This window comes from Sorghum bicolor, chromosome 9, assembly GCF_000003195.3.
Source record: "Sorghum bicolor cultivar BTx623 chromosome 9, Sorghum_bicolor_NCBIv3, whole genome shotgun sequence".
Lineage (NCBI taxonomy): Eukaryota > Viridiplantae > Streptophyta > Magnoliopsida > Poales > Poaceae > Sorghum > Sorghum bicolor.
The window spans coordinates 8433713-8446612 of NC_012878.2; the positions used below are offsets into that span (position 1 = coordinate 8433713).

General features: G+C 44.6%; 2 long non-coding RNA genes across 3 annotated transcripts; both read right to left on the reverse strand.

Moving 5' to 3' along the window:
* Positions 1528 to 2731, reverse strand: LOC110430142. Its single transcript, XR_002447406.1, has 4 exons — positions 2543 to 2731; positions 2367 to 2414; positions 1725 to 1784; positions 1528 to 1655 (listed from the first exon to the last, which is right to left on the reverse strand). It is a non-coding gene; the product is annotated as an uncharacterized LOC110430142 (long non-coding RNA).
* LOC110430572 lies at positions 3456 to 11643 on the reverse strand. 2 transcript variants are annotated; one of them, XR_002447919.1, is made up of 4 exons: positions 11481 to 11643; positions 4234 to 4339; positions 4010 to 4053; positions 3456 to 3688 (listed from the first exon to the last, which is right to left on the reverse strand). It is a non-coding gene; the product is annotated as an uncharacterized LOC110430572 (long non-coding RNA). The 2 variants fall into 2 exon arrangements; XR_002447918.1 differs by lacking the exons at positions 4234 to 4339; positions 11481 to 11643 and having other exon boundaries at positions 4010 to 4219.

Below are 12900 nucleotides of genomic sequence, written 5' to 3' on the forward strand. Positions count from 1 at the left end.
GACCCTATTGATTGACTATTCATGACCTCTGGTATGCTACTGTTCCCTTCAGGCACTTTCACACTCTTTACTAGACATTGCTTTATTCCCACTATTTAATATTGTTCACCAGAATTGTTTTCTGACACTGTTGTGTTTTTTTTTACAACCTTCAGCGATTGGATCGGACGAGCGATCGAGTTGGCGTGGGCGCGCATGCAGCTTTTGGTCCTTGGCTTGGCTGAATATTAAATCTCAACACTACCAGATTAGTGGAGTTGCCCTAGTACAAATAACACTCGGGAACAGGCTGAATACACACGGTAAACCTATCTCCGAGCGCTGGCTCTCGGAACTCCTCCGTCGGAGGCATTTATTCGGGGAAATGCGGGCTTCACCGAGTGTTTACTCGTACACACCAGGGAAAGTTGGAGTTCCATGTGCCCAGCCCATCCACTAGGGAGAGCGTGTTGCACTAGGGAAGTTAGACTGTAACGGCAGGTTGATTATCTAACGGCTGCTTATTCCGTGTGCTTTGGGCACAATAGCACTCGGGAAAGCATGTGCAAATATTATGTAACAATTACACTCGGGAAATTAAGGATAATATCATTCTATTATGCCCTGTTCATTTGCAGGCATTCTAGGAGATTTTTTAGGCACCATACAACCATAGAACACATCCAAGCATGCACTGAACATGACATATATATGATAAGAACATCAATTAACTTACAAAAAACAATCCATTTCAGGGAAAAACAAATTATTACATCATGCACTTTATTAATTAACATCCCAGTTTCAACATTTCTTCCATGTCTAACAAACAAAAGAATACATTACGCGCACACAAACAAATAGATGTCCAGCCTTAAGCAAACTAAAATTTCAATGCGGATATGGAATCCATGAGCTCAAAATTATGCCAGTATTTGAGCCAATCCTCGAGTTGGAAGCGAACCGAAAGACAGCAAGTCAGTGTAAGATAGCATGTTATATTAGCATCAGTTTTCGAATAAAAAATATCTCAAGTTTGCTCACACTACCTCCAATCAATTTCATAATAGAACTGATCCGGGCAGCGCACGTAGGGTACGCTAGACCCTAGGTGTTGTTGAATGCGCTGCTTATATGTTAGAAAAAGCAGGTTAGAATATTACTAAATCAAACATAATACCACATGATTACCAAAGTAATGGCTATTAGCTAAGGGATTAACAATGAAAATCTTTTAGCATCATGTCTGCATTCTTTAACAAACTAGTGCAGTTCTGAGCATGTACGGGTACTAGCAAAAGCTAGCTGCATGCACATCAGGGGTAGACATGAGAACATGTAGAACAAGTGTTGTTAATGCAAAGAACAGATCTGACCAAATATTATCAGTGGATTGAGATAAATTGAAATGGATCAATGTATAATGATGTATGTCTCTGTCATCTGAGGAGAAAGTTGATAGATAATTGGCAACCCCTTCTAGCTCAATCAATGAACCATGCTATATCACTACCAACTACAGTATATTGAGGCAACAACTTACCAATTTCCTCTGATAATGAACCAGAAAATCACTTCATGGCAATAATATCTGTATGCATGCTCTGCCACGACATTGCCTTTCACCATGCATCTTGAGCCTTTTGGAACCGCCAAGGCTTTCTCTACATGAACCACTACAAGACTGTTAAGTTTCAACCAGTTAACAAAAGTCAAGTGTAGTCAGCATTGTGTGTACCACTTACATGTAGATACCACTCCTTTGTACGATACTTTCTACATGCCTCGGATCAAGATATGAAAACCTGAGAATCATTCAATGTTTGAGAATCTTAACTAGATTGCAAACTGGCAACAACATTGTGCCATGAAGTCTATCATAACATTGTGCCTTGAACACATTAAATCAACTAGGAATAATAGAATGACATCTCTGAAACCAGGTTATTGCACTGTAAACTGGGTTATCAAGCTGACCTTCCAAGGGAGCTGCTGATCCAAAGTTGAGACAACATCAATCAGCACCTGGGTCAATGTCAGGATTATTTTCAACAAATAATGAATAAGAGAGACTAATACGATGGCGGAATTCGAGATGCTTACTGGTAGTATAGCATAAACGAAAACAAGCATAGCAAGCAAACCAACTAAATAACTAAGGACACGGCCATAAGGCACCAACTACTAAACAATTTTATTAACTATGTGAAACGCTCCTGAGAGTCATCTGAACCACAGGGAAAGTCAAAAGTAACATTTTTCCTCTTGCAGAAACCTCTCTTCTCCCTCTCATGTATAGATCCAACACAATAAAATTTACAAGAACATCTAGCAATAAAAATAAAAATATACAAAGACATACATTTTATTAATTTGTTAGAACTTACCAATTTCCTCTGGGATTGAACCAAGGAAATTACCATCTTGAAGTATTGCTGCAAATTTCAATTTAAGAGTTGAATGAGTGCACAGCGAAACAAAATATTGATACAACATACAAGACAGAAGTTTTGATGATTTAATTAAATAAAGTTTGTACTAAACAATTAGAAACATCCTTAACCTGCTAGAGTGGACTGAATGGCTGTCCTCTAGAACTTGTTAGTGCTGGCATGGCTACCTTTATACTTTAGGCTTTTTGGCCTTCTCAAACAATTCCTCATTCTCCGCTAGCTGACGTGAAATTTATAGCTATGTAATTTAGACAAATATATCAAAATGGGAACAGTGTTGGATCTCGTCATCAGATCAACACAATCCCAGAACAGAGCATAGGCATGCAAATTTTGTTGACGCTGAAATTACAGCCAAAACTCAAGTTGCTTCAGTTCTTCAAGCTACTAGTGCCTCCACTACATTGCAGACTTAATAAAAACTATAAAACGTGTTAAAACCCTAGGTTGAATGAATAAATGACAGGCCTAATAATGTGTACAGTACAGTAATACAACCATTAATTGAACCCTTATGAACAAGTGATGAATGGATTAAGAGAGGGAGGCCGATGGGCCAAAAATCTCACCTCAGGAACACGCAAGTAGTGCAGATCTAGCGATGGATTAGGGATTCTCAGTGGGGAACACTACTGGACGCGCCCTCTTTGCCGAGGGCCTGAAGCCCTCGGCAAAAGCCCAAAAACCCTCGGCAAAGGCTTTGTCGAGGGCAGCCCTCGGCAAAGAGCTCTCGGGAAATTTTGAGTCGGCAAAGAGAGCCTTTGCCGAGGGCTCTTTATCAGGCACTCGGCAAAGCCTTTGCCGAGGGCCAACAGACAACGTCGTTTCTTTTGGATGGAGTCTTTGCCGAGGGCCACCACCTATGGCCCTCGGCAAAGAAAATATGCAGAATTGTTTTCAAAAAATTCTTTGCCGAGGGCTTCAGTTAGGCCCTCGGCAAAGACTAATTCTTTGCCGAGGGCTATAGTGAGGGCCCTCGGCAAAGACCCAATGGTTTTTTAAAAAAAACTGATCGGACATCAATTATTACAAATGGAGCTTGAAAATTGATCTGTCAACAATTATTACAAATATCACACTGAGCTTTGAAAGTTCATTCAGTACATACATAGCTAGAATTCAACATCAAAATACAAGCATCTTCAGAAATTTGATCAAAAGTTTACAGTTGCTCATATAGGTCAATATCACACCTACTTCCAGTAGCTATAACAGATAATTCATCTTGGGGTTTATACAAGTTCAGATCAAAGCATCTGTCAGATTTATAAAATTTCAGTGAATTAAATACTCATATGTGCATACAGACTGCATATGAAAAATAGCACATCAATTCAAAATAAGCAGCTAGTAATAATTAAATGATTATGAAATGATGATTGATATGTAACGAAGGTTCATGTGAGTAGGCAAGTCACGAACTTATATCAATGAACAGAGCAATTAATATGCAAAGATAGGTTCTGCTATAAATCTAAAACTGTTGGCCTTCTCCTATGAATCTAACAAGTAATTCAAAGCTGAAACTAAAATGAGTTGGCTGTACTGCTACTCGCCACCAATGTTGTGTTGCTTACCTGAGATAGGGATGGACACGAGCAGCTGCAACAATGTCATGGACCTACAGGAAACAAACAATAGATAACATAAGTAATTCAAATCAGCATTCAATTCACCAGATATGCAACAAAGGTAATAAAGTCCCTTTTGCTGGGGATCACTCACTTCTTCTATAATTTCAGAAATTACACACTGGATGTTGTGTAAGCTATATGAACATGAATACTAAAGTGCCACTTACTATGTTATTGCCTGATCTCTTACTCGGAATCTATCACCTAAATGTATTGCTGCCTATGTGTAGATACCAGGATTTGGTTCAGTCGACAATCGCCCTCTACAGCCATCTAGGTAAGAAAAAACAAAAATGTTCAGGGCTGTACAGCAAACGGCAAAATCCTGACAGGGAACTTAAAAAAATCATAACTCCCAAGTCTGGTGGGCTAAAATCACGAAATTTTAGGACAACATAGATATGTAAGTTATCTATAACTTTTACAGTAACAAGATTCACAGAAAAGATCATTTAAATACACAAAATATTTTTTCAAGCAGAATTATACACTCTCCTAGGTGCCATATAATATATAATGGGAAGGTCAGAAGCACCTCTACGCCCTCCAAATATAGTATTAACAACATTAATGTGCATGTCTAAACTACAAAAGCATGAACGGCAATTTCACAAAAACCCTGCCCATGCGCCACCCGTAGGGCTCGCCCCTGAGCCACACAGACTGTCGGAGTCCCTGACCCGTAACACTGACACAGGCACAATCAAACGAATGGTGTGGCAAGGCCACGCCTATTTTATAGTATGAACTAAGGCCTGATACAATTCAACAATGGCGACACACATGCAAAGGAAACATGAACTGCATATATTTACTAATCAAGAGTGGCGCACATAGAAATAAATATGCAATGTTAGACGTGTATCTTTAGGAGCCATTTGAGCTTCTCAAAACTCCCTCCTGAATTGCAAACAGAGAAAGATCATTATGTCAGGCGGCTGGAGATGCAAAGGAGGAGACAAGATCATGAGAACTGGAATGAACCACAGAAGGATCTTATCATCCAACATTATTACATGGAAGGTACTTATTAACAATAATTCTCAGTCTATTGTTGACCCAAAGTTAACACCGAAATCAGAATCCTAGAAACACCATTACTAAATCTACCTCATGCCCAAATCAACCATGGCTAATATTGACAACAACCTTACAGATCAAAGGGACTTGTCGCGGAACCTTCTCACAATTAACAGCAAAAGCTTTCCATAAGAGCAGATACACGAAACCTATAGGTGAAAGAGAGCCTCACGGTGAAACAAAGCCTGACATGCGAGCTACACTTCGAGAGACAACTGCCACCGGCAAACCAACAGAGAACAGATCCGAGCGCTTCCATGACCGAGCCAGCGCTACCCAACATATATAAGGACTGAACGAAACAGGGTGGGAGGGTGAGGAAGAGGAGAACTGTCACACCTGGAGCTGGACACTGAGAGGGTGTACCACAATCCAGGCGTTTCCTTACTTGTTAAACGCACTTGTTAGTTTACGCTTTCATACTTATACTGCCAGTAGGGCCAGTTGGCCAGAGTCTGTATCGACAGATATATGCCTGGACTTGTAAACAGAGAGGACCATCGTTCATTCAGTAAAGATTCGAAGCCAAGGCAGAGGGGTTTACCTCGCCCGCTTCCTCGTACATCTGTGTCCACGCGTGCGCTCACGCCGCCGGCGATCGCCGGCGGTCCAAGGGTGTTACAAGTGGTATCGGAGCCTTCTATCCTCGGCGTGGGTGTCGAGCTCTACCGCTCTTCATCATCGCCAGTTACCAGTTCGTCGCGCACCAACTCCGACAAGTATCAGGTGACGGATCCGCCCCATCCACCCATCTCCCAACTCCACTACTCTACGATCTACCACCCCTTTCACTTTCCATCCATGCCTGGGCTGCTGTTGGGTCAGTTTGCGTAGATCGCGATCGTAATTCCGGTGGGCAGGCTCTTCTCGGGTCACACCCGCAAGGTGTTCGACCAGAGAACCCAGAGGTCCCTCCTTTGGTTGATCGGGTCCGCGAACTAGTCCGACGATGCCTTCCACCAAATTCACCTCCACAAACCACCTTTCTCAGATCCGTAACATTCTTTACAAGCACACTTCACCTGGGGGACTACATCAACAACCTGGTTCGGCGGCGTGAACCTCTGAGAGCACCACAACTTCTGCTCTTTTACAGCAATTGGCACGTTTGAAGGCACGGTGAGGGTTGCAAGGCACTTGTTCTTGCGTAAAATTCCGTAGCTTGTTCCTTCATATCGGTGCGGTGGCGTTGGCGGGAGAGTGTCCGTGATCTTGGGTTGCGGGGCGCTTGTTCCCGTGTAAAATTCCTCGGATCAGCCTCACTCTCAGGCGGCGGTGTGAGGTAGCAGCAACCAAAAAGGGGAGGATCTGTCCAAACCTGTTGACCGCTCCTGGATCTTTCTGTATCAGCCATCACAGCTCCTATCAAACCCTCCAAGCAAACTCAAATTCTCTTGGACAGCATGTCCAAGAACACTGAGGAAGACAAGTCTCGTTGGGATCAAATGATGGACCAGCTGGACCTCCTGTTCTCCCGAGTGGATGATATAGGCACAGTTCAGCAACAAATGAAGGCACAAATGGATATCAGAGGGGCAGCAATGGACAGCTATGCCCAGCAACAACAACTGATAGCACAGCAGGTGAAGGCAAATGGGGCTGCAGTAGCCCAGCTTACATTGAGGTCGTTCGCTGAAGATGCCAAATATGACAGTACATCAGCATCTGACCTGTCAGAGGAAGAGCAACCCTTTGAGAACCTATTTGCCAAAGGCAAAGAAGTGAAGCAACCAGAAACCCACAAGCAGACACAGTCACATCCCAAACATTACAAGAAAGATAACAAGGATTCACTAAGAGGCAAGGGGGACTACAAAGAGCCTTCTACAGTCAGACAACACAGGACCTTAGGCCCAACAATGCCAAAAATGATATTTCCCAAGTTTGATGGCACAGACCCAAAAATTTGGAGAGACAACTGTGAAAGTTATTTTGAGCTCTATCAGTTACCAGAGGGAATGTGGATTACAGCTGCCCATATACATTTTGAAGGCAATGCAGCAAAATGGTACCAGGCATACAAGCAAAGTCACACTTTTCAAAACTGGAACCACTTCTGTCAAGTGATCCAAGAAGAATTTGGGGAGGATGACTTCAGGGCAGCAATGAATGAGCTATTGGATCTCAGGCAAACTGGAACGGTGGAAGAATATACAGCACAATTTCAGTCTCTGCAGTATACAATTACTATGCACAATGCTCAATATGATGAAGCCTTTTTCACACCTCAGTACATTAGAGGCCTCAAGGAGGACATCAGAGGAGTTGTGGAGCCTCAAAGACCACCAACGGTTCACACAGCCTCTATTATTGCAAAAATTCAGCAAGGGGTGCAAGACAGAAACAAGGCCAAATATCAGTGGTATGGCAATTCACAAAAGCAACATGTCCAACCAAGAGGGGACACTAAACAACCCACTCCTGCCCCATCTCTGTGGCGAGATAGACAACTACGAGACTACAGAAAAGTCAATAACCTCTGTTACAGCTGTGGTGAAAAATTTGTTCCAGGACACATGGCAGTGTGCCCCAAACGAAACAAACCACAGACCAATGCAATAGTAGCCAATGATCTCGACAGAGAGCACTCTGATGAAGTACTGGATGAGTTGGCAGTGGAAGATCAATTACAGGAAGAGTTTAGTCAGCTGTCTCTGAATGCTATCACTAGTCAGGAGTCAACTAACTGCATCAAACTCAAGACAAGGGTGAAAGATAAAGTGATGCTCATCCTAGTAGACAGTGGCAGTACTCACAGTTTTATCAGCTCAAATTTTGTGCAGCTAGCCAACCTGCCAACCATACCCATCAAGAAAAAGAAAGTTAGACTAGCCAATGGGGAAAGTTTGGTGACTGATCGAATGGTACCTAAGTTACAATGCTATTGCCAAGGACAAAGCTTTGCAGCTGATATGATTGTATTGGATATGAACCCATATGATGCTATATTGGGATTTGACTGGCTAGAGGCCCATAGTCCTATGGAGTGTGACTGGCAGAACAAAATTCTCCACTTTCCAGAACAAGGGGAGATGATCAAATTACAAGGCCTTCGGGAACAACCACTCCAACTGTCCTCCATATCAGCTACCAAAGTATACAATGCTACTAAGGGCAATGACATTTGGGCTTTTGTCCTCATGGACTACATAGCAGATTCACCACCTACTGCATCTGAGGAAGTTGTGCCTCCACCAGCAGTTAGGGATCTTATCAACAAATACCAGACTGTCTTCTCTGATCCCCAAACTCTTCCACCCCAAAGAAGCTATGATCACGCCATTCCTTTGATACCAGGGTCAGTTCCAATCAATTGCAGACCCTACCATTACTCTCCATTGCACAAAACAGAAATTGAAAACCAGGTGAAACATCTCTTACAGGCTGGCCTCATTGCCCACAGCCATAGTCCATTTGCTTCTCCTATACTATTGGTGAAAAAGAAAGATGGCACATGGCGTTTTTGTGTTGACTACAGAAAATTGAATGATCTCACAGTGAAGAATAGGTTTCCAATGCCTGTCATTGAGGAGATTCTGGATGAATTGTCTGGCGCCAAGGTGTTTACCAAACTGGACATGCGATCCGGCTACCACCAGATCAGAATGTTACCTGAAGATGAACATAAAACAGCCTTCAAGACACATCAGGGCCATTATCAGTTCAAAGTCATGCCTTTCGGATTGACAAATGCCCCAGCAACTTTTCAGTGTGTTATGAACCAAGTGTTACAGCCATTCCTCAGAAAGTGTGTCCTAGTCTTCCTGGATGACATCCTGATATATAGCAACTCCATGGAAGATCACCTCATCCACTTGGATCAAGTATTGCTCACACTCCAGAAACATCAACTATATCTCAAAGCTACAAAATGCACCTTTGCACAAGATAGTCTAGAATACTTGGGCCATATCATCTCATCAAAAGGAGTCTCCACTGATCTAGGGAAGATTCAAGCAATGTTGCATTGGCCAGTACCAACTTCTATGACAGAACTCAGAGCATTCTTGGGTTTAACAGGATACTATAGGAAATTTGTAAAGAATTACGGCATCCTGACCAAACCCTTAACTGCTATTTTGAGACTCAAACAGTTTGCTTGGAACCCTGTGGCTCAAACTGCTTTTGACAATGTCAAGATTGCCATGACAAGAACTCCAGTGTTGGCACTACCTAATTTCCAGGACACATTCACTGTGGAGACAGATGCATGTCAAGATGGAATTGGGGTAGTTTTAATGCAACATGGTCAACCCATAGCTTACCTTAGCAAAGCACTCAGTGAGAAGCACAAGACACTCTCAATTTATGAAAAGGAGTTCCTAGCATTGATCATGGCTGTGGAAAAATGGAGACATTACTTGCAGAGACAAGAATTTGTGATTCAGACTGATCATAAGTCCTTAGCTTATCTGAATGAACACAATTTGCACTCTGAGATGCAAAGGAAAGCAATGACAAGATTAATGGGTTTACATTTCAAGATTGTTTATAGAAAAGGACAAGAGAACTTAGCAGCTGATGCACTATCTAGAGTGGGACATTTAATGGCACTTCAGGAAGTCTCTGCTGTCCAACCTGCTTGGATCCAGGAAGTACTCAACAGTTACACTACTGACAGCCATGCCCAACAACTCCTCCAAAGGCTCGCTATACACAGCCCAGACCAGCAGGGTTACAGTTTGACCAACGGCTTGATCTGGCACCATGGCAAAGTTTGGATTGGTAACAACTCAGCTCTTCAAACCAAACTCATAGCTGCATGCCACTCCAGTGCTTTGGAGGGCCATTCTGGCATAGCTGCTTCCTATAGCAGAATCAAAAAGTACTTCGCTTGGAAGGGAATCAAACAGGATGTGGAGAACTTTGTTAAGCAGTGTGCTGTGTGCCAACAAGCCAAACATTCATTACACCACCCTATGGGTCTCCTGCAGCCATTGCCCATTCCTGAGGGGGTCTGGCAAGATTTATCTATGGATTTCATAGAAGGACTGCCTAAGTCTGAGGGTTACAGTGTCATCATGGTAGTTGTGGATCGACTGACCAAATATGCACATTTCATACCAGTGAAACATCCTTACACAGCTACATCCATAGCCCAGCTCTTTATGGATACAGTGGTCAAACTCCATGGGTTACCCTCATCTATTGTTTCTGATCGAGACACTGTGTTTGTCAGTCACTTCTGGAAGCAACTCTTCAAGATTTACAAGGTCAACCTACAACTGAGCACAGCATACCACCCACAAACAGATGGCCAGACAGAGAGGGTCAACCAATGTGTGGAAATGTATCTTAGGTGTGCTGTCCAGGAGGATCCCAAAACCTGGAAATCATGGCTCTCCCTCGCTGAACTCTGGTATAACACATCTCATCATGCATCACTCGGCTGTTCCCCTTTCAAAGCTTTATATGGGTATGATCACAATATTGCTGCAGTACCTACCATTCTACCTGCCACTGACCCATCAGTTGCTGCAGTAATTACCAACAGGGAACTCCATCTGCAGTCTCTCAAAGAACATTTAGCCAGAGCTCAGAACAAGATGAAACTTTATGCAGATCAGAAACGCAGTATGGGTCAATTCAATGTGGGTGATCAGGTACTCTTGAAGCTACAACCATACACACAATCTTCTGTCGCCAACAGACCATACCCCAAATTGGCACACAAGTATTATGGACCATACGAAGTTCTGGAGAGAGTGGGTTCAGTCGCATACAAACTGATGTTGCCTGACGGCGCCTTGATCCATCCAGTTTTTCATATCTCACAACTTAAACCATTTACTGCAGATTATACCCCTGTCTATGAATCTCTACCAGGTGTCACTGATTTGGAGGCGGTGGATACTCAACCACACATGATCATTGATCGCCGACTCGTAAAGAAGGGCAACACAGCTATACCTCAGGTCAAGCTCACCTGGTCAGGGCTGCCGGCATCAGCTACAACCTGGGAAGACTACAACGTCGTCAAACAGCGCTTTCCTAACGCGCCAGCTTGGGGACAAGCTGCATCTTCGGCGGGGGGAGGTGTCACACCTGGAGCTGGACACTGAGAGGGTGTACCACAATCCAGGCGTTTCCTTACTTGTTAAACGCACTTGTTAGTTTACGCTTTCATACTTGTACTGCCAGTAGGGCCAGTTGGCCAGAGTCTGTATCGGCAGATATATGCCTGGACTTGTAAACAGAGAGGACCATCGTTCATTCAGTAAAGATTCGAAGCCAAGGCAGAGGGGTTTACCTCGCCCGCTTCCTCGTACATCTGTGTCCACGCGTGCGCTCACGCCGACGGCGATCGCCGGCGGTCCAAGGGTGTTACAAGAACCTGGACGGAGTCGCATGTCAGATTGGGCAGATCCGGGGCGGGGAGTTCATCATAGGTGGACCTCCAACAGATCGAGATGTGGACAGGGGAAACTCCCTCCCAGCCGACCGAGGATGACGGCAAGGGTGGGCGACTGGCTGGGGCCAACCTCGGGGGCGACCGGCTGGTGGCGGCAACAGGTTTGGAGGCGGGCGGGCAGGCGTCGGCGCGGTGGCGGTGTGGAGGCAGCGCGTGTCAAGGTCGTAGCAGGATGCGGAGGGTCACCGGCGGGGGCGGGGGGCGGCGAGGATTGGAGAGGGCGCTGCCGGGGCGGGATGGGCGTGGGCGCGGGGGCGGAGCACACCGGCGGCGGCGGTTCCGCCGGCAGGGTCACGGCGGCGGCGAAAATTGGAGCGGCGGGCGCGGGTCGCGCCTAATTTTTTACAATTTGGCCCTTTTTTAAGAAAATTCTCTTTTGGACCCCTGGAAAACTTAATCTCAGTTTTGGACCCAGGGGGTCGACGCCATGTATATGACAAGTTAGAGAAACTATTGAGCATACATTAAACAAGAACTACTGCATTTTACTCACCATGGAGGGCCTAAGCGTGTCGAGCTCATTGGCATACTGTACGTACGCACGTGAAGTCCTGCTGAAGGGGACTTTCGGCTGGTCCCAAAGATGGGCAAACGTCGGACGGTGACGAGGGTTGCCCACTGCAAACCATTCCCGAGGAGCGTCAACTATGGGCCGTCCAACTGGGAGACGAGACCACATCCAAAGCTGCAGTAGGTAACACAACCACCAACAGAAGAACTATTTGCAGTCCGACGACACGCCTCACAAAGGCTACGGTATAGGTAAGCCAGCACTCCCGAAGCCTAGCTGTAAGTACCTGTAACCGTTACAATCAATTTATTCAATGCATAAGTAAGCATAAGTAAGCAAATTTATAATAACTGTGTAAGCCCAGTTGTAAGTACCTGTGGTGTCCCAGTCAGTGAGGCACGGGGGGTACATCCACGATGCAGTGTCCCCTGTTCCGTCAGGGAAAAGAACACACCCAAATAGGTGCAAGATCCAAGCTCTACAGTAGTAGGCAACTGTCTCCTGGTCCACATGTGCCGGACAGTTACTAAAGCTTTGCCTAAGCCAAGCAATTGGTACCTTAGTGGTGCGGTACGCCGATGCCTCCGGAGGAAGTGGTCTTCCAAGGAAGGCCTCAACTCTGTCCCTCCAACCATCGGGCCTGCAGTGTACGATAACTGTACGACCTCTAACACTCAAACCCAGGATCTTCTGAGTGTTCTGGAGTGTAACAGTCATCTCTCCACAAGGTAGGTGGAAACTATAAGTTTCTGGCCTCCACCTACAAATTAAAGAACATTGTTGTTAGGTTTTTCAGAAAGATAGATAAAATTTGTTGGAAATAACATACGA